Genomic DNA, 20247 nt, shown 5'->3' on the forward strand with positions numbered 1-20247 from the left:
ATCTTATGTGCAGACTCGGGAGGCTTGTCCTCCGTTTCCGCATGTGATCCCTTGGTCTCTTTTATTATTTTATTTGATTTTTAGAGTTTTAGGGTGTTTTTTAATTTTATTTTAAGCCCCAGCTCATCCCATCGACAGGAGGACGCCGTACTCAACTCGGCCAGCAGAGGGAGGACCTCCCAGGACCAGAGAGGCTGCCAGCGTGGGGGACCAGGCGCTTCCTCGGCTCCAGGACCGGCCAGAAATGGCCACAGCCGAGGCAGGGATGGCTCCTCGCAGCACGGCGCAGGCTGCTGAGGCCCCGGCCAAGACCCCGACCGCCGGCAGGGCCTCCCTGGCGGAGCCGGGCCTGAGGGCAGGCAGCGGCCTGCTCAATACGGCCCGGTTCCGCTGGAGGGACCCGCAGGATGGGACCTGCTTTACGGAGCGGGTCCTCTTCATACGGGAGGTCCTGTTCGGCGGTTTCGGGCTCGATCCCGGGGCACTCATTTGCGCTCAGCGCAATGGTGCCCAAAAGTTTTTTGACGTGACTTTTGCGAGTGACGCCATCTATAGGAGGGTCCTGGAGCTGGGGGATGGGATGGGTGGCCATCCGGTCGGGAAGAACTTTGTTCTTGAGCCCTTGTGGGACGGTGACCGGCGGATGGTCACCATCCACTTTTTTAATCCCCACGTTTCGGCAGCCGAAGTCCGCAGGTTTTTGTCTATGTATGGGGAGGTCCTCCCAAGCGAGAGGATGGTGAGGGATGAGCTGGGGATATGGAACGGGCGCCGCCAGTTTCTTATGAAGTTCGGAAGGAACAGCGAGGGACAGGAGAGGTACCCCCCCGCATATTTTACGTATGCGGGGAATCGGGGGTACCTGTTCTTCAGGGGGCAGCCTGCCTTCTGCAGGGGGTGCCAGCAATACGGACATCTGGCCGAGGGGTGTCAGGACTACTTCTGTAGGAATTGCCTGGGGCCGGGCCATCAGACAAAAGACTGCAAGAACCCCCGCCGGTGTAAGGCTTGCGGGGGGGAGGGACATTTGGCGCGCTCCTGCCCCGGACAGGTACGCTCCTACGCCACGGTGCTGGCAGGGGGTGGGAGTGCGGCCCTGAAGCCCAGTAATCCCGGGGGGGAGGGACTGGTGGTAAATAAGGAAGATCCCCCCCCGGGAGACATCAAGGAGAACATTACCCCCCCTACTGCCCCTAGGACACCATCATCATCGGCGGGGGAGGAGGATCCGGCCCCGGGCCAGACCCCTCGGTCTAAAGGGGCACCCCCTGCTCCTCCTGGCAAGGCCAAGAGGAAGAGGGAGCGAGCCTGGCAGGAACAGGACAAAAGGATGAAGGCGGGCTCCCCCATGGCGGCGCCTGTAGAGGAGTCCCCCAAGCCCACAGACCCCTCCCTGATTGTCAAGCTGGGTGGCCCGGACGAGAACACACTTTCGCCACCCTTGCATTATGGCGGCAGGGAGGGGTCTCCGAACGAGACTCCCTATATTGGGGATATTGGAGATAAACTGGAGGGGGGGGACTCCTCGGTTTTAGAGTCTTAGGGATTTTTTACTGTTTTAACGAGCCGACTCTTTCTCTCTTCCTTTATTATGGCAGATTTTACTATTTTAACAACAAATGTCAGAGGACTGCAAAACGCAGAAAAGAGAGCAGCAGTGTTCCAGTGTTTGGCATCGTCCCCTTCAGCAATCTGTTGTTTGCAAGAGGTTCACCTGAGGGATCGGAGGGATGAGGCTATGTTCGCTCATCAATGGAAAAAAGGTAAAGCCTACTGGAGCGTGGGTGGCGTCCGCTCTTCGGGGGTGGGGATCCTGCTGGGGGACCCCACTTTCGAGAAGGTGAGCGCCTTCGACATCGTGCCGGGAAGGGCGATGGGGGTGGACGCCACCTGGAGAGGCCAACACCTTCGGGTACTTTGTGCCTACGCTCCGGTAGAGGCCTCGTCCCGAATTGCATTTTTTGACGCACTGGTCCCGTCCTGTGTCACACATAGACACCTTTTTTTGGCAGGTGATTTTAATGTCTTCTTGGAAGGGAGAGCGGATGTCAGCCGGAAGCATTTTCAAAAGCTGCTGAGCGATTTCAGTCTCTCTGACGCTTTTAAAAAGTGCAACCCCAGAGATCCGGGCCATACCTGGCATAACAGTCGAGGGGCAACAAGCCGTTTAGATTATATCTTGGCGTCACCCTCCGTGACTTTTAAGACAGCCTCCTTGACCCCACGCTGGTACTCTGACCATTTGGTGTTAGAGGCCAGTGCTTCCATTAACGCGCCTGCAGTGGGCAGGGGTTATTGGAAGCTTAACGTGCAGGTCTTGGAGGAAGCAGAGTTCCTATCTCTGTTCCGAGACCACTTTGCAGCCTGGCGAGGCTGTAAGGATGGTTATGCCTCTCCCGCGGCATGGTGGGAGCACGTGAAAGAGTGGACCCGTGCTCTGATAACCCACTACTGCCGCCGGCGCAAGGCCGAAAGGCTGGGTCGAGTCCGGGATGTGGAGAGGCAACTAAAAAGAGAATACGTCGCTCGGAATAACGGAGGGGAGCTGGACCTCGTTAGAGTGCAGACCCTTAAAGACGAACTCAGGGTTCTGCACGAGAGGTCCGCGGCAGCCCTCCTGTTTCATGCCAGGATGCAGCAGGCAGAGGAGGATGAGCGCTGCACCGCGTCGTTTTTTCAAAGGGTCCGGCAGGCTCGTGAAGAGCGATGTTTTACATCGCTCAGAGACTCGGAAGGCCACACCTGTTCGGACCCGGCCCGGATGATGGAGGTTGCAAAAGAATTTTATAATAAACTTTTTAACAAAAGGACCACTAACTTTGAAGTAGGGGAGCAGTTTATAAAACATCTTAAGGTTTGCCTTCCGAGCACCGCCCGGGACAGCTTAGAGGCCCCCTTTACTCTGGCAGAGTTAACGGGGGTACTTGGCAAAATGAACCGGCGTAAGGTCCCTGGCCTGGATGGACTCCCTGTGGAGTTTTACTCCACATTCTGGGATGTCCTAGGGCCGGAGATCGTGGAGGTAGCCGAGGACGTGCACCGGCAGGGTTTGCTCACTGAGAGCATGCGGTCCGGGGCACTCTCCTTATTGTATAAGAAGGGCGATCCTACGGATCTCGCTAATTGGAGGCCCCTGACCATGCTTTGCGTAGACGTAAAAATCTTCGCAAAGGCCCTGACCGAACGACTGAAAAAAGCCATGTCACTCTTGGTTCACGGCGACCAGACCTGCGGGGTCCCAGGGAGATCGGCTACCTGGAACCTCCATTTGATCAGGGATGCCATCTCCTGGGTAGAGGACAGAAATGTCCCTCTGGCGCTGGTGAGCTTAGACCAGGAGAAGGCGTTCGACCGGGTGGACCACCGCTTCCTGGAGAGGGTGTTGATTAAGCTAGGGTTTGGGCCCTTTTTCATGAGGTGGTTCCAGACGTTGTACGCTGGGGTGGGAAGCCGTGTCTCCATCAACGGTCACCTCAGCGAACTGGTCCCGCAAGTGAGTGGAGTGAGACAGGGGTGTCCTCTTTCTCCCCTGCTCTACGCGCTCTATATAGAGCCGCTTGCGGCCGCCATAAGGGCCCACCCGGAAATAGACGGTCTCCCCCTCCCGGGGGGCGGAGGTGCTGTGGTAAAGCTGGCCCAGTACGCGGACGACACTACGTTGTTCGTGTGCTCGGACCAGTCGCTCATGGCACGCCTTGGACATGGTGCGGTCGTTCGGAGAAGCTTCCGGTGCCGCATTAAACCTCGGCAAGTCGGTTGCCAAGTACTTCGGCTGCTGGAGGCACAGGAGGGACATCGCTGGTGGGCTTGCCCTCAGCGATGGACCCCTGAAGATATTGGGGGTCCACTTCACTTCTGAAGGGGCTGCCCGGGTAAACTGGGCAGAGCGATTAGCTCTTGCCCGGAAAAAGTTGGGGCTGTGGAAGTCCAGGTCCCTGTCCTTCCTAGGGAAGGTACTAGCATTGAAGGCCGATGTGCTTCCCTCACTGCTCTACTTGGCTTCATGTATACCCAATGCCCCGCTCGATGCGGCGGGGCTTGACAAAGGACGTTTTTAATCTCGTCTGGGGGGGCAAGTATGAGTATGTGAGGAGGGAAGTTATGTACCTGGGAAAGGACAAGGGTGGGAGGGATGTCCCTGACTTCCCTCTCAAGTTGGACTGCCTGTTCTTTGCACAGCTCTGTGCACGGTTAGCTGCTCCCCTCGAGCACCCCCATCAGTATTTTATTCGGTTGTGGCTGTCCTGGCCATTACGTAAGGTTGTGCGCACGTGGTCTAACTCCGGCCCCAAGGCTGAGACGCTGCCGGAGCACTTTGACCATATGGTACGGTGGAGCAAGTCGCTTCCGGCGGGTCTGCGGCCCGAGTCCCTTGCCAAGCACAGGTTACTGTACAAGACTGTGCTTGAGGCACGGGGGACTCGCGCAGTTGTGGGCCTGGAGGAGGACACATGGTCCAGAGTACAGCCCAAAGGTCTAGACAACCGGCTGCAGGACCTGAATTGGCGCTGCATACATGGGAAGTTGCCAGTCAGGGATGTCCTGTACAGGCACGGGCTCACCAGGCACCCTCGCTGCCCAAGGCCCAACTGTGCCGAGGAGGAAACTCTTCGGCATGTGTTTTGGGACTGTGGGTATGCGCGGGATGTCTGGGGTAAAGTAGCCGACCTGTGCAGGACATTAGACCCGCAGTTTCAGTTGACCTATAATAAGGTCACATGGGGGTGGCCCCAGGATACCAGGCCATCCTTCGCGCCCCGGATGTGGGAGCTGGTGAGCATCACCAAAAAACATCTTTGGAATGCGAGGACCAGCCTCATCCGAAAAGGGACGCGCCTGGATACCTGGGGGTTGATACAAAAGGTACGTGGTGATGTGAGATTCAGGATGGAGCATGACGTCATCCGGTGGGGCTACCACGCGGCGAAGGAGAGGTGGAAGGGCCTCTTCGAGCTGTAGGCCCCCCGGCGTCTATATAGGGTTTTAGTTTCAAACGGTTTTATATTTAGCTGAGACTCTGCTCCATCCGGTGGTCCCAACGGACCACCGTGTTTTATTGGTTTTTAGCCACCATGGTAGCTTAGATAGATTAAAACTTTGTATTCGATAGAATTGTATGTCTGTTTTTTAACTAATAAGTGTGGATTTGTGTGGTTTTTAAAGCACTTAATTAACAAAACTAACAATGTTTTAAGCACTTATTGTTTTAGTGTGGGTTTTTATTGTTGTGTGTTTTACCCTGTTTTAACTAACATAAGGCGTACGTTTTAACTTAGACATTGTTTTATTTCTACCATGGTGGCACCTTAGTCTTTTAGGTCTGTTCTTATCTCTGTCTTTTATTGAGCGGCCGTTTTAACAGTCTTAGTTTGTTTTACTCGGTTGCCCAGGCGCAGCTGGGCCGAGAAGCGATCTTTTAAGGACATTTTACCACGGACATTTTATATGGACTTTTATATATTGGCCCCCCGTGTAATTGGTACACGGGGGGTAGTGGTATTTTATGTCCTGGACTTTTATGATATTGAATTTTATGTATGATGTATTTTATTATAGATGTGTTTTATTGTATGTATATGTTGATTTATTGAATTAAATAAATCTTTAAAAAAAAAAAAAAAATCTGTTCTTATCAGTTTAATATCTGATACGTCCCCTATACGGGGACTTCATATTAAACGGATTTTTAGAACAGGGAGGCGAAACAGGGGCTTGCCCCGTTCGCCCCACGCATCGGCCTGGTATTGCAGTGCCTCCGGGAACGGTGCACCTTCTTAATCCTGCGTCAAAGAAAGAGAACGCAAGTAGAACGGGACGGACGGACCCCTTTCCGCGGTTTTGCGGTTTTCCCGCCTTTTTTGTTCTTTTTTTTTTTTTTTTTTTTTTTTTTTTTTTTGGTGCACATTTTCTTTTCAAATACTGTGTGTGTGTGTGTGTGTGTGTGTGTGTGTGTGTGTGTGTGTGTGTGTGTTTTTCTCTATCTCTCTCTCGCCTTTAGGCTGCTGCTGCTGCTGCTGCTGCTGCTGCTGCTGCTGCTGCTGCTCCACCACCAGCACCACCCCTCCCTCCATCGGATGCCTCCAGCTAGCGTAGATAGCCTTAGCCTTCCAGGCTCCGCCTCCTCCTACCGCGAACAAACTCGCTAGGCTTTGGTCAGACGTAGTCGGGTTCCCGGGCGTTTGCGGCCATGTCTCTGGTTTCTCTTCATTCCCGCATAAATCTTTCGCCTTTTACTAAAGATTTCCGTGGAGAGGAATATCGAAGAGTCCAATTGATTTTTTGAAAGCTTTGCTGTTGCAGAGCTGCACGCAACACACGTTGTCAAAGTTCAATGAGAGAGAGTGGAAGTAGAGAGCAGCCCAGCACAGCACAGCCCAGCACAGCACAGAGCAGCTCCTGGTGGGTGGGGTCCGTCCCTTCCGTCGGTTCGGGCACACTTTCGTCTGCCCGCGCGCGCGCCACGGTGCAACCCACCGCGCCCGTCGGGCCGGTCCTCCGGCCGGCGCGTTCTTCGGGTTATCGCTTCTCGGCCTTTTGGCTAAGATCAAGTGTAGTATCTGTTCTTATCAGTTTGGATTTTACACGGATTTACACGGATTTTACGCTGGAGAGAATTGCTGCGCTTGGGCTTTTTTATAGCTTTTAGCGAGACCAAGGGTGATCTTATGTGCAGACTCGGGAGGCTTGTCCTCCGTTTCCGCATGTGATCCCTTGGTCTCTTTTATTATTTTATTTAATTTTTAGAGTTTTAGGGTGTTTTTTAATTTTATTTTAAGCCCCAGCTCATCCCATCGACAGGAGGACGCCGTACTCAATTCGGCCAGCAGAGGGAGGACCTCCCAGGACCAGAGAGGCTGCCAGCGTGGGGGACCAGGCGCTTCCTCGGCTCCAGGACCGGCCAGAAATGGCCACAGCCGAGGCAGGGATGGCTCCTCGCAGCACGGCGCAGGCTGCTGAGGCCCCGGCCAAGACCCCGACCGCCGGCAGGGCCTCCCTGGCGGAGCCGGGCCTGAGGGCAGGCAGTGGCCTGCTCAATACGGCCCGGTTCCGCTGGAGGGACCCGCAGGATGGGACCTGCTTTACGGAGCGGGTCCTCTTCATACGGGAGGTCCTGTTCGGCGGTTTCGGGCTCGATCCCGGGGCACTCATTTGCGCTCAGCGCAATGGTGCCCAAAAGTTTTTTGACGTGACTTTTGCGAGTGACGCCATCTATAGGAGGGTCCTGGAGCTGGGGGATGGGATGGGTGGCCATCCGGTCGGGAAGAACTTTGTTCTTGAGCCCTTGTGGGACGGCGACCGGCGGATGGTCACCATCCACTTTTTTAATCCCCACGTTTCGGCAGCCGAAGTCCGCAGGTTTTTGTCTATGTATGGGGAGGTCCTCCCAAGCGAGAGGATGGTGAGGGATGAGCTGGGGATATGGAACGGGCGCCGCCAGTTTCTTATGAAGTTCGGAAGGAACAGCGAGGGACAGGAGAGGTACCCCCCTGCATATTTTACGTATGCGGGGAATCGGGGGTACCTGTTCTTCAGGGGGCAGCCTGCCTTCTGCAGGGGGTGCCAGCAATACGGACATCTGGCCGAGGGGTGTCAGGACTACTTCTGTAGGAATTGCCTGGGGCCGGGCCATCAGGCAAAAGACTGCAAGAACCCCCGCCGGTGTAAGGCTTGCGGGGGGGAGGGACATTTGGCGCGCTCCTGCCCCGGACAGGTACGCTCCTACGCCACGGTGCTGGCAGGGGGTGGGAGTGCGGCCCTAAAGCCCAGTAATCCCGGGGGGGAGGGACTGGTGGTAAATAAGGAAGATCCCCCCCCGGGAGACATCAAGGAGAACATTACCCCCCCTACTGCCCCTAGGACACCATCATCATCGGCGGGGGAGGAGGATCCGGCCCCGGGCCAGACCCCTCGGTCTAAAGGGGCACCCCCTGCTCCTCCTGGCAAGGCCAAGAGGAAGAGGGAGCGAGCCTGGCAGGAACAGGACAAAAGGATGAAGGCGGGCTCCCCCATGGCGGCGCCTGTAGAGGAGTCCCCCAAGCCCACAGACCCCTCCCTGATTGTCAAGCTGGGTGGCCCGGACGAGAACACACTTTCGCCACCCTTGCATTATGGCGGCAGGGAGGGGTCTCCGAACGAGACTCCCTATATTGGGGATATTGGAGATAAACTGGAGGGGGGGGACTCCTCGGTTTTAGAGTCTTAGGGATTTTTTACTGTTTTAACGAGCCGACTCTTTCTCTCTTCCTTTATTATGGCAGATTTTACTATTTTAACAACAAATGTCAGAGGACTGCAAAACGCAGAAAAGAGAGCAGCAGTGTTCCAGTGTTTGGCATCGTCCCCTTCAGCAATCTGTTGTTTGCAAGAGGTTCACCTGAGGGATCGGAGGGACGAGGCTATGTTCGCTCATCAATGGAAAAAAGGTAAAGCCTACTGGAGCGTGGGTGGCGTCCGCTCTTCGGGGGTGGGGATCCTGCTGGGGGACCCCACTTTCGAGAAGGTGAGCGCCTTCGACATCGTGCCGGGAAGGGCGATGGGGGTGGACGCCACCTGGAGAGGCCAACACCTTCGGGTACTTTGTGCCTACGCTCCGGTAGAGGCCTCGTCCCGAATTGCATTTTTTGACGCACTGGTCCCGTCCTGTGTCACACATAGACACCTTTTTTTGGCAGGTGATTTTAATGTCTTCTTGGAAGGGAGAGCGGATGTCAGCCGGAAGCATTTTCAAAAGCTGCTGAGCGATTTCAGTCTCTCTGACGCTTTTAAAAAATGCAACCCCAGAGATCCGGGCCACACCTGGCATAACAGTCGAGGGGCAACAAGCCGTTTAGATTATATCTTGGCGTCACCCTCCGTGACTTTTAAAACAGCCTCCTTGACCCCACGCTGGTACTCTGACCATTTGGTGTTGGAGGCCAGTGCTTCCATTAACGCGCCTGCAGTGGGCAGGGGTTATTGGAAGCTTAACGTGCAGGTCTTGGAGGAAGCAGAGTTCCTATCTCTGTTCCGAGACCACTTTGCAGCCTGGCGAGGCTGTAAGGATGGTTATGTCTCTCCCGCGGCATGGTGGGAGCACGTGAAAGAGTGGACCCGTGCTCTGACAACCCACTACTGTCGCCGGCGCAAGGCCGAAAGGCTGGGTCGAGTCCGGGATGTGGAGAGGCAACTAAAAAGAGAATACGCTGATCGGAATAACGGAGGGGAGCTGGACCTCGTTAGAGTGCAGGCCCTTAAAGACGAACTCAGGGTTCTGCACGAGAGGTCCGCGGCAGCCCTCCTGTTTCATGCCAGGATGCAGCAGGCAGAGGAGGATGAGCGCTGCACCGCGTCGTTTTTTCAAAGGGTCCGGCAGGCTCGTGAAGAGCGATGTTTTACATCGCTCAGAGACTCGGAAGGCCACACCTGTTCGGACCCGGCCCGGATGATGGAGGTTGCAAAAGAATTTTATAATAAACTTTTTAACAAAAGGACCACTAACTTTGAAGTAGGGGAGCAGTTTATAAAACATCTTAAGGTTTGCCTTCCGAGCACCGCCCGGGACAGCTTAGAGGCCCCCTTTACTCTGGCAGAGTTAACGGGGGTACTTGGCAAAATGAACCGGCGTAAGGTCCCTGGCCTGGATGGACTCCCTGTGGAGTTTTACTCCACATTCTGGGACTGTCCTAGGGCCGGAGATCGTGGAGGTAGCCGAGGACTGTGCACCGGCAGGGTTTGCTCACTGAGAGCATGCGGTCCGGGGCACTCTCCTTATTGTATAAGAAGGGCGATCCTACAGGATCTCGCCTAATTGGAGGCCCCTGACCATGCTTTGCGTAGATGTAAAAATCTTCGCAAAGGCCCTGACCGAACGACTGAAAAAAGCCATGTCACTCTTGGTTCACGGCGACCAGACCTGCGGGGTCCCAGGGAGATCGGCTACCTGGAACCTCCATTTGATCAGGGATGCCATCTCCTGGGTAGAGGACAGAAATGTCCCTCTGGCGCTAGTGAGCTTAGACCAGGAGAAGGCGTTCGACCGGGTGGACCACCGCTTCCTGGAGAGGGTGTTGATTAAGCTAGGGTTTGGGCCCTTCTTCATGAGGTGGTTTCAGACGTTGTACGCTGGGGTGGGAAGCCGTGTCTCCATCAACGGTCACCTCAGCGAACTGGTCCCGCAAGTGAGTGGAGTGAGACAGGGGTGTCCTCTTTCTCCCCTGCTCTACGCGCTCTATATAGAGCCACTTGCGGCCGCCATAAGGGCCCACCCGGAAATAGACGGTCTCCCCCTCCCGGGGGGCGGAGGTGCTGTGGTAAAGCTGGCCCAGTATGCGGACGACACTACGTTGTTCGTGTGCTCGGACCAGTCACTCAGGCACGCCTTGGACATGGTGCGGTCGTTCGGAGAAGGCTTCCGGTGCCGCGTTAAACCTCGGCAAGTCGGTTGCCAAGTACTTCGGCTGCTGGAGGCACAGGAGGGACATCGCTGGTGGGCTTGCCCTCAGCGATGGACCCCTGAAGATATTGGGGGTCCACTTCACTTCTGAAGGGGCTGCCCGGGTAAACTGGGCAGAGCGATTAGCTCTTGCCCGGAAAAAGTTGGGGCTGTGGAAGTCCAGGTCCCTGTCCTTCCTAGGGAAGGTACTAGCATTGAAGGCTGATGTGCTTCCCTCACTGCTCTACTTGGCTCATGTATACCCAATGCCCCGCTCGATGCGGCGGGGCTTGACAAAGGACGTTTTTAATCTCGTCTGGGGGGGCAAGTATGAGTATGTGAGGAGGGAAGTTATGTACCTGGGAAAGGACAAGGGTGGGAGGGATGTCCCTGACTTCCCTCTCAAGTTGGACTGCCTGTTCTTTGCACAGCTCTGTGCCCGGTTAGCTGCTCCCCTCGAGCACCCCCATCAGTATTTTATTCGGTTGTGGCTGTCCTGGCCATTACGTAAGGTTGTGCGCACGTGGTCTAACTCCGGCCCCAAGGCCGAGACGCTGCCGGAGCACTTTGACCATATGGTACGGTGGAGCAAGTCGCTTCCGGCGGGTCTGCGGCCCGAGTCCCTTGCCAAGCACAGGTTACTGTATAAGACTGTGCTTGAGGCACGGGGGACTCGCGCAGTTGTGGGCCTGGAGGAGGACACATGGTCCAGAGTACAGCCCAAAGGTCTAGACAACCGGCTGCAGGACCTGAATTGGCGCTGCATACATGGGAAGTTGCCAGTCAGGGATGTCCTGTACAGGCACGGGCTCACCAGGCACCCTCGCTGCCCGAGGCCCAGCTGTGCCGAGGAGGAAACTCTTCGGCATGTGTTTTGGGACTGTGGGTATGCGCGGGATGTCTGGGGTAAAGTAGCCGACCTGTGCAGGACATTAGACCCGCAGTTTCAATTGACCTATAATAAGGTCACATGGGGGTGGCCCCAGGATACCAGGCCATCCTTCGCGCCCCGGATGTGGGAGCTGGTGAGCATCACCAAAAAACATCTTTGGAATGCGAGGACCAGCCTCATCCGAAAAGGGACGCGCCTGGACACCTGGGGGTTGATACAAAAGGTACGTGGCGATCTGAGATTCAGGATGGAGCATGACGTCATCCGGTGGGGCTACCACGCGGCGAAGGAGAGGTGGAAGGGCCTCTTCGAGCTGTAGGCCCCCCGGCGTCTATATAGGGTTTTAGTTTCAAACGGTTTTATATTTAGCTGAGACTCTGCTCCATCCGGTGGTCCCAACGGACCACCGTGTTTTATTGGTTTTTAGCCACCATGGTAGCTTAGATAGATTAAAACTTTGTATTAGATAGAATTGTATGTCTGTTTTAACTAATAAGTGTGTGTTTTTGTTTGGTTTTTTGTATACGAAAAGCACTTTACTAACAAAATTAACATTGTTTTAAGCACTTATTGTTTTAGAGTGGGTTTTTATTGTTGTGTGTTTTACCCTGTTTTAACTAACATTAGGCATACGTTTTAACTTAGACATTGTTTTAGTTCTACCATGGTGGCACCTTAGTCTTTTAGGTCTGTCTGTCTTTTATTGAGCGGCCGTTTTAACAGTTTTAGTTGTTTTACTCGGTTGCCCAGGCGCAGCCGGGCCGAGGAGCGATCTTTTATGGACATTTTACCATGGACTTTTTTATACGGACTTTTATGTATATGCCCCCCGTGTAATTGGTACACGGGGGGTCGTGGTATTTTAATGTCCTACTTTCTTAAAAGTGTTGAATTTTAATGTATGTTGTATTTTAAAAAAAAAAAAAAATCTGTTCTTATCAATTGGATTTTACGACGGATTCACACGGATTTTATGCTGACGAGAATTGCTGCGCTTGGGCTTTTTTATAGCTTTTAGCGAGACCAAGGGTGATCCTAGGTGCAGTTTCGGGAGGCTTGTCCTCCGTTACCGCATGTGATCCCTTGGTCTCTTTTATTGTTTTATTTGATTTTTAGAATTTTAGGGTGTTTTTTAATTTTATTTTAAGCCCCAGCTCATCCCATCGACAGGAGGACGCCGTACTCAAACCGGCCAGCAGGGGGAGGACCTCCCAGGACGAAAGAGGCTGCCGGCGTGGGGGACCAGGCACCTCCTCGGCTCCAGGACCGGCCAGGAATGGCCACGGCGGAGGTAGGGATGGCTCCTCGCAGCACGGCGCAGGCTGCTGAGGCCCCGGCCAAGACCCCGGCCGCCGGCAGGGCCTCCCTGGCGGAGCCGGGCCTGAGGGCAGGCAGTGGCCTGCTCAATACGGCCCGGTTCCGCTGGAGGGACCCGCAGGATGGGACCTGCTTTACGGAGCGGGTCCTCTTCATACGGGAGGTCCTGTTCGGCGGGTTCGGGCTCAACCCCGGGGCACTCATATGCGCTCAGCGCAATGGTGCCCAAAAGTTCTTTGATGTGACTTTTGCGAGTGACGCCATCTATAGGAGGGTCCTGGAGCTGGGGGATGGGATGGGTGGCCATCCGGTCGGGAAGAACTTTGTTCTTGAGCCCTTGTGGGACGGTGACCGGCGGATGGTCACCATCCACTTTTTTAATCCCCACGTTTCGGCGGCCGAAGTCCGCAGGTTTTTGTCCATGTATGGGGAGGTCCTCCCAAGCGAGAGGATGGTGAGGGATGAGCTGGGGATCTGGAACGGGCGCCGCCAGTTTTTTATGAAGTTCGGAAGGAACAGCGAGGGACAGGAGAGGTACCCCCCCGCATATTTTACGTATGCGGGGAATCGGGGGTACCTGTTCTTCAGGGGGCAGCCTGCCTTCTGCAGGGGGTGCCAGCAATACGGACACCTGGCCGAGGGGTGTCAGGACTGTGAATGCAGGAATTGCCTGGGGCCGGGGCACCAGGCAAAAGACTGCAAGAACCCCCGCCGGTGTAGGGATTGCAGGGGGGAGGGACATATGTCGCACTCCTGCCCCAAACGGGTGCGATCCTACGCCACGGTGTTGGCAGGGGGCGGGAGTGCGGCCTTACAGCCCAGCAATCCCGGGGGGGAGGGACTGGCGATGAATAAGGAAGCTCCCCCCCCGGGAGGCATGGAGGAGAACAGTACCCCCCCTGCTACCCTAGGGACAGCACTAACATCATCGTCGTCATCATCCTCATCGGCGGGGGAGGAAGACCCGGCCCCGGGCCAAACCCCTCGGTCAAAGGGGGCACCCCCTGCTCCTCTTGGCAAGGCCAAGAGGAAGAGGAAGCAAGCCTTGCAGGAGCAGGATAAGAGGATGAAGGCGGGCCCCCCCTTAACGGCGGCGCCCGTTGAGGGGTCCCCCCGGCCCACAGACCCCTCCCTGCTTGCCAAGCCGGGTGGCCCGGATGAGAATACGCTTTCGCCACCCTTGCATTATGGCGGCAGGGAGGGGCCTCCGAACGAGACTCCCTATATTGGGGATGTTGGGGATAAAGTGGAGGGGGGGGACTCCTCGTTTTTAGAGTCTTAGGGATTTTTACTGTTTTAACGAGCCGACTCTTTCTTTCTTCTTAATATGGCAGATCTTATTATTTTAACAACTAATGTCAGAGGACTGCAAAACGCGGAAAAGAGAGCAGCAGTGTTCCAGTGTTTGGCATCGTCCCCTTCAGCAATCTGTTGTTTGCAAGAGGTTCACCTGAGGGATCGGAGGGACGAGGCTATGTTCGCTCATCAATGGAAAAAAGGTAAAGCCTACTGGAGCGTGGGTGGCGTCCGCTCTTCGGGGGTGGGGATCCTGTTGGGAGACCCCACTTTCGAGAAGGTGAGCGCCTTTGACATCGTGCCGGGAAGGGCGATGGGGGTGGACGCCACCTGGAGAGGCCAACACCTTCGGGTACTTTGTGCCTACGCTCCGGTAGAGGCCTCGTCCCGAATTGCATTTTTTGACGCACTGGTCCCGTCCTGTGTCACACATAGACACCTTTTTTTGGCAGGTGATTTTAATGTCTTCTTGGAAGGGAGAGCGGATGTCAGCCGGAAGCATTTTCAAAAGCTGCTGAGCGATTTCAGTCTCTCTGACGCTTTTAAAAAGTGCAACCCCAGAGATCCGGGCCATACCTGGCATAACAGTCGAGGGGCAACAAGCCGTTTAGATTATATCTTGGCGTCACCCTCCGTGACTTTTAAGACAGCCTCCTTGACCCCACGCTGGTACTCTGACCATTTGGTGTTAGAGGCCAGTGCTTCCATTAACGCGCCTGCAGTGGGCAGGGGTTATTGGAAGCTTAACGTGCAGGTCTTGGAGGAAGCAGAGTTCCTATCTCTGTTCCGAGACCACTTTGCAGCCTGGCGAGGCTGTAAGGATGGTTATGCCTCTCCCGCGGCATGGTGGGAGCACGTGAAAGAGTGGACCCGTGCTCTGATAACCCACTACTGCCGCCGGCGCAAGGCCGAAAGGCTGGGTCGAGTCCGGGATGTGGAGAGGCAATTAAAAAGAGAATACGTTGCTCGGAATAACGGAGGGGAGCTGGACCTCGTTAGAGTGCAGGCCCTTAAAGACGAACTCAGGGTTCTGCACGAGAGGTCCGCGGCAGCCCTCCTGTTTCATGCCAGGATGCAGCAGGCAGAGGAGGATGAGCGCTGCACCGCGTCGTTTTTTCAAAGGGTCCGGCAGGCTCGTGAAGAGCGATGTTTTACATCGCTCAGAGACTCGGAAGGCCACACCTGTTCGGACCCGGCCCGGATGATGGAGGTTGCAAAAGAATTTTATAATAAACTTTTTAACAAAAGGACCACTAACTTTGAAGTAGGGGAGCAGTTTATAAAACATCTTAAGGTTTGCCTTCCGAGCACCGCCCGGGACAGCTTAGAGGCCCCCTTTACTCTGGCAGAGTTAACGGGGGTACTTGGCAAAATGAACCGGCGTAAGGTCCCTGGCCTGGATGGACTCCCTGTGGAGTTTTACTCCACATTCTGGGATGTCCTAGGGCCGGAGATCGTGGAGGTAGCCGAGGACGTGCACCGGCAGGGTTTGCTCACTGAGAGCATGCGGTCCGGGGCACTCTCCTTATTGTATAAGAAGGGCGATCCTACGGATCTCGCTAATTGGAGGCCCCTGACCATGCTTTGCGTAGACGTAAAAATCTTCGCAAAGGCCCTGACCGAACGACTGAAAAAAGCCATGTCACTCTTGGTTCACGGCGACCAGACCTGCGGGGTCCCAGGGAGATCGGCTACCTGGAACCTCCATTTGATCAGGGATGCCATCTCCTGGGTAGAGGACAGAAATGTCCCTCTGGCGCTGGTGAGCTTAGACCAGGAGAAGGCGTTCGACCGGGTGGACCACCGCTTCCTGGAGAGGGTGTTGATTAAGCTAGGGTTTGGGCCCTTTTTCATGAGGTGGTTCCAGACGTTGTACGCTGGGGTGGGAAGCCGTGTCTCCATCAACGGTCACCTCAGCGAACTGGTCCCGCAAGTGAGTGGAGTGAGACAGGGGTGTCCTCTTTCTCCCCTGCTCTACGCGCTCTATATAGAGCCGCTTGCGGCCGCCATAAGGGCCCACCCGGAAATAGACGGTCTCCCCCTCCCGGGGGGCGGAGGTGCTGTGGTAAAGCTGGCCCAGTACGCGGACGACACTACGTTGTTCGTGTGCTCGGACCAGTCGCTCAGGCACGCCTTGGACATGGTGCGGTCGTTCGGAGAAGCTTCCGGTGCCGCATTAAACCTCGGCAAGTCGGTTGCCAAGTACTTCGGCTGCTGGAGGCACAGGAGGGACATCGCTGGTGGGCTTGCCCTCAGCGATGGACCCCTGAAGATATTGGGGGTCCACTTCACTTCTGAAGGGGCTGCCCGGGTAAACTGGGCAGAGCGATTAGCTCTTGCCCGGAAAAAGTTGGGGCTGTGGAAGTCCAGGTCCCTGTCCTTCCTAGGGAAGGTACTAGCATTGAAGGCCGATGTGCTTCCCTCACTGCTCTACTTGGCTCATGTATACCCAATGCCCCGCTCGATGCGGCGGGGCTTGACAAAGGACGTTTTTAATCTCGTCTGGGGGGGGCAAGTATGAGTATGTGAGGAGGGAAGTTATGTACCTGGGAAAGGACAAGGGTGGGAGGGATGTCCCTGACTTCCCTCTCAAGTTGGACTGCCTGTTCTTTGCACAGCTCTGTGCCCGGTTAGCTGCTCCCCTCGAGCACCCCCATCAGTATTTTATTCGGTTGTGGCTGTCCTGGCCATTACGTAAGGTTGTGCGCACGTGGTCTAACTCCGGCCCCAAGGCTGAGACGCTGCCGGAGCACTTTGACCATATGGTACGGTGGAGCAAGTCGCTTCCGGCGGGTCTGCGGCCCGAGTCCCTTGCCAAGCACAGGTTACTGTATAAGACTGTGCTTGAGGCACGGGGGACTCGCGCAGTTGTGGGCCTGGAGGAGGACACATGGTCCAGAGTACAGCCCAAAGGTCTAGACAACCGGCTGCAGGACCTGAATTGGCGCTGCATACATGGGAAGTTGCCAGTCAGGGATGTCCTGTACAGGCACGGGCTCACCAGGCACCCTCGCTGCCCAAGGCCCAACTGTGCCGAGGAGGAAACTCTTCGGCATGTGTTTTGGGACTGTGGGTATGCGCGGGATGTCTGGGGTAAAGTAGCCGACCTGTGCAGGACATTAGACCCGCAGTTTCAGTTGACCTATAATAAGGTCACATGGGGGTGGCCCCAGGATACCAGGCCATCCTTCGCGCCCCGGATGTGGGAGCTGGTGAGCATCACCAAAAAACATCTTTGGAATGCGAGGACCAGCCTCATCCGAAAAGGGACGCGCCTGGATACCTGGGGGTTGATACAAAAGGTACGTGGTGATTTAAGATTCAGGATGGAGCATGACGTCATCCGGTGGGGCTACCACGCGGCGAAGGAGAGGTGGAAGGGTCTCTTCGAGCTGTAGGCCCCCCGGCGTCTACATAGGGTTTTAGTTTCCAAGGGGTTTTTAGATTTAGCTGAGACTCTGCTCCATCCGGTGGTCCCAACGGACCACCATGTTTTATTGTCTTAACCACCATGGTAGATTAGATAGACTAAAACTTTGTTTTGGATAGAATTGTATGTCTGTTTTAACTAATAAGTGTGTGTTTTTGTTTGGTTTTTCTTAAAAAAAGCACTTTACTAACAAAATTAACATTGTTTTAGCACTTATTGTTTTAGTTTGGGTTTTTACTGTTGTGTGTTTTTACCCTGTTTTAACTAACATTAGGCATACGTTTTAACTTGGACATTGTTTTATTTCTACCATGGTGGCTTAGCTCTTAGGTCTGTTCTTATTTCTGTCTTTTACTGAGCGGCCGTTTTAACAGTTTTAGTTGTTTTACTCGGTTGCCCAGGCGCAGCCGGGCCGAGGAGCGATCTTTTATGGACATTTTACCACGGACTTTTTACATGAACTTTTATGTATATGCCCCCCGGGTAATTGGTACTCGGGGGGTCGTGGTATTTTAATGTCCTGGACTTTTATGGCATTGAATTTTATGTAAATGTACTGGATTTTTATTATTGTTGATGTTTTATGATTGTATGATTTATTGAAATTAAATAAATCTGAGAAAAAAAAAAAAAAAAAAAAATCTGTTCTTATCAGTTTAATATCTGATACGTCCCCTATACGGGGACTTCATATTAAACGGATTTTTAGAACAGGGAGGCGAAACAGGGGCTTGCCCCGTTCGCCCCACGCATCGGCCTGGTATTGCAGTGCCTCCGGGAACGGTGCACCTTCTTAATCCTGCGTCAAAGAAAGAGAACGCAAGTAGAACGGGACGGACGGACCCCTTTCCGCGGTTTTGCGGTTTTCCCGCCTTTTTTGTTCTTTTTTTTTTTTTTTTTTTTTTTTTTTTTTTTTGGTGCACATTTTCTTTTCAAATACTGTGTGTGTGTGTGTGTGTGTGTGTGTGTGTGTGTGTGTGTGTGTGTGTGTGTGTGTTTTTCTCTATCTCTCTCTCGCCTTTAGGCTGCTGCTGCTGCTGCTGCTGCTGCTGCTGCTGCTCCACCACCAGCACCACCCCTCCCTCCATCGGATGCCTCCAGCTAGCGTAGATAGCCTTAGCCTTCCAGGCTCCGCCTCCTCCTACCGCGAACAAACTCGCTAGGCTTTGGTCAGACGTAGTCGGGTTCCCGGGCGTTTGCGGCCATGTCTCTGGTTTCTCTTCATTCCCGCATAAATCTTTCGCCTTTTACTAAAGATTTCCGTGGAGAGGAATATCGAAGAGTCCAATTGATTTTTTGAAAGCTTTGCTGTTGCAGAGCTGCACGCAACACACGTTGTCAAAGTTCAATGAGAGAGAGTGGAAGTAGAGAGCAGCCCAGCACAGCACAGCCCAGCACAGCACAGAGCAGCTCCTGGTGGGTGGGGTCCGTCCCTTCCGTCGGTTCGGGCACACTTTCGTCTGCCCGCGCGCGCGCCACGGTGCAACCCACCGCGCCCGTCGGGCCGGTCCTCCGGCCGGCGCGTTCTTCGGGTTATCGCTTCTCGGCCTTTTGGCTAAGATCAAGTGTAGTATCTGTTCTTATCAGTTTGGATTTTACTACGGATTTACACGGATTTTACGCTGAAGAGAATTGCTGCGCTTGGGCTTTTTTATAGCTTTTAGCGAGACCAAGGGTGATCCTATGTGCAGACTCGGGAGGCTTGTCCTCCGTTTCCGCATGTGATCCCTTGGTCTCTTTTATTATTTTATTTAATTTTTAGAGTTTTAGGGTGTTTTTTAATTTTATTTTAAGCCCCAGCTCATCCCATCGACAGGAGGACGCCGTACTCAATTCGGCCAGCAGAGGGAGGACCTCCCAGGACCAGAGAGGCTGCCAGCGTGGGGGACCAGGCGCTTCCTCGGCTCCAGGACCGGCCAGAAATGGCCACAGCCGAGGCAGGGATGGCTCCTCGCAGCACGGCGCAGGCTGCTGAGGCCCCGGCCAAGACCCCGACCGCCGGCAGGGCCTCCCTGGCGGAGCCGGGCCTGAGGGCAGGCAGCGGCCTGCTCAATACGGCCCGGTTCCGCTGGAGGGACCCGCAGGATGGGACCTGCTTTACGGAGCGGGTCCTCTTCATACGGGAGGTCCTGTTCGGCGGTTTCGGGCTCGATCCCGGGGCACTCATTTGCGCTCAGCGCAATGGTGCCCAAAAGTTTTTTGACGTGACTTTTGCGAGTGACGCCATCTATAGGAGGGTCCTGGAGCTGGGGGATGGGATGGGTGGCCATCCGGTCGGGAAGAACTTTGTTCTTGAGCCCTTGTGGGACGGCGACCGGCGGATGGTCACCATCCACTTTTTCAACCCCCACGTTTCGGCGGCCGAGGTCCGGAGGTTTTTGACGATGTATGGGGAGGTCCTCCCAAGCGAGAGAATGGTGAGGGATGAGCTGGGGATCTGGAACGGGCGCCGTCAGTTCCTCATGAAGTTTGGAAGAAACAGCGAGGGACAGGAGAGGTACCCCCCCGCATATTTCACATATGCTGGGAATCGGGGGTACCTATTCTTCAGGGGGCAGCCTGCCTTCTGCAGGGGGTGCCAGCGCTACGGACACCTGGCCGAGGGGTGTCAGGACTGTGAATGCAGGAATTGCCTGGGGCCGGGGCACCAGGCAAAAGACTGCAAGAACCCCCGCCGGTGTAGGGATTGCAGGGGGGAGGGACATATGTCGCACTCCTGCCCCAAACGGGTGCGATCCTACGCCACGGTGTTGGCAGGGGGCGGGAGTGCGGCCTTACAGCCCAGCAATCCCGGGGGGGAGGGACTGGCGATGAATAAGGAAGCTCCCCCCCCGGGAGGCATGGAGGAGAACAGTACCCCCCCTGCTACCCTAGGGACAGCACTAACATCATCGTCGTCAT

The 20247-nt window shown here is 54.9% G+C and overlaps 3 non-coding genes and 3 pseudogenes across 3 annotated transcripts; all 6 read left to right on the top strand.

Moving 5' to 3' along the window:
- The first annotated feature begins 5596 nt into the window (after nucleotides 1-5596).
- Nucleotides 5597-5775, top strand: LOC118242782 (annotated as a pseudogene).
- Nucleotides 5776-6188: 413 nt separating this feature from the next.
- Nucleotides 6189-6304, top strand: LOC118242799. Its single transcript, XR_004777045.1, has one exon. It is a non-coding gene; the product is annotated as a U5 spliceosomal RNA (small nuclear RNA).
- Nucleotides 6305-6518: 214 nt separating this feature from the next.
- Nucleotides 6519-6667, top strand: LOC118242793 (annotated as a pseudogene).
- Nucleotides 6668-17940: 11273 nt separating this feature from the next.
- Nucleotides 17941-18140, top strand: LOC118242790. Its single transcript, XR_004777041.1, has one exon. It is a non-coding gene; the product is annotated as a U2 spliceosomal RNA (small nuclear RNA).
- A 411-nt stretch (nucleotides 18141-18551) lies between these two features.
- LOC118242800 lies at nucleotides 18552-18667 on the top strand. The gene has a single exon (XR_004777046.1). It is a non-coding gene; the product is annotated as a U5 spliceosomal RNA (small nuclear RNA).
- Nucleotides 18668-18881: 214 nt separating this feature from the next.
- On the top strand, nucleotides 18882-19031 carry LOC118242792 (annotated as a pseudogene).
- The last annotated feature ends 1216 nt before the right edge of the window (nucleotides 19032-20247 follow it).

The sequence above is a fragment of the Electrophorus electricus genome, chromosome 16, assembly GCF_013358815.1.
Source record: "Electrophorus electricus isolate fEleEle1 chromosome 16, fEleEle1.pri, whole genome shotgun sequence".
NCBI classification, from domain to species: Eukaryota; Metazoa; Chordata; class Actinopteri; order Gymnotiformes; family Gymnotidae; genus Electrophorus; species Electrophorus electricus.